This window comes from Galeopterus variegatus, unplaced genomic scaffold (assembly GCF_000696425.1).
Source record: "Galeopterus variegatus unplaced genomic scaffold, G_variegatus-3.0.2 Scaffold305, whole genome shotgun sequence".
Lineage (NCBI taxonomy): Eukaryota > Metazoa > Chordata > Mammalia > Dermoptera > Cynocephalidae > Galeopterus > Galeopterus variegatus.
This window is the reverse complement of record NW_007726416.1, coordinates 59981-61166: the sequence shown is the minus strand read 5'-3', so window position 1 is coordinate 61166 and position 1186 is coordinate 59981. Positions and strand designations below refer to the sequence as shown.

General features: G+C 36.2%; 1 protein-coding gene across 1 annotated transcript in view; it reads left to right on the top strand.

The window, feature by feature from the left end:
• GABRR2 (gamma-aminobutyric acid (GABA) A receptor, rho 2) overlaps positions 1 to 1186 on the top strand; it is a gene marked incomplete at its 3' end in the record, with an annotated part of 107385 nt that overhangs the window by 47389 nt on the left and 58810 nt on the right. The gene's annotated exons all lie outside the window — the stretch shown is intronic.

Below are 1186 nucleotides of genomic sequence, written 5' to 3'. Positions count from 1 at the left end.
GATGAAGAATGAAAGTGCATAATCAAGGGTAGTTGGATGGCACAGGGCATTTGGATTTGTTTAGAAACCTTTAATCTCTAGAGACTCTTCTAGGCCATAATGCTGCTCAAAGAATGATAACTATATTGTCATTAAATATATCATATTGCTTTTGGTTGTAAGTCTACTCGGTTTCTGACTACACTGTCTTCATAAATTGTGACTCATATAACATGGTTGCCTGTTCACAACTTAAATAAATTTGTATTTTTCTAGCTTATATATTTAAGTGGGGTTAATTCTATAGCAAACATATTTAGAACCATAAACAGCGTTTAATCATGTGGGACCATAATACAATGACACCGTTGTATATGCACTGCCTTATTGTAATTTAATAGTCTGACCTTACTTGGGAAAAGTAGAAAATTAAAGGAGGTAAAGTGGAGACAACACCAGTCAGAGTAGAAGACATGAACTAAGGAAATGTTGAGGACATGGAATGATTCGCCCTAGAGGCAGAAAGACAAAGAAGCAAACACAATTGTGTTCAGGAATGCTTGAATGATACTTTATTTCACTGAATCTAAGACACCATCAAATGTAAGATGTACCCATATTTTATGTACCACTAAGAAAGAAAAAGTGCTGCTAATTAAATTATGGCATGCTGATGATTATAAGATGAATTCCGATTTTACTAATATTAAAGTGTGAAAAAATGTGCATGTTAGAATAAAAGAAATGGGTATTGTACAAAAACTGGTGATCAGACGTACTTCGCTGACACCAAGGAGCCAACATTTATTAAGCATGTGTCTTCAGGGCCTTGTGCTGGGGCGGGGGATGGAGTGGTGGCAGATAAAGAAAGGAATGGGAAACACCCTTTGGTCATTAAGAAGCTTGCACTCAGTGGGTTCAAAGGAGGGAACGATCACAGAATTTGAGGAATGTTGTTTGTGTTAAATTTTGAGCAGTGGATAAATAGTTTCAACTACCAGTAAAGGAGAAAAGGGGATGATAACATAGCAGAAGGAAAGCTCAGCTATGTTCAGGGGACACCATAGACACCCTATGAAATGTACAAAAGAGATAAGATAGGAAAAGTAGGTTGAAGCAAGAAGGTTTTGAGCAGAGAAGTAATAATCTTTTGGAAAATTAATTAATTTGCCAGCAGACTATAAACCCTTGTATTTGCAAATCCTTT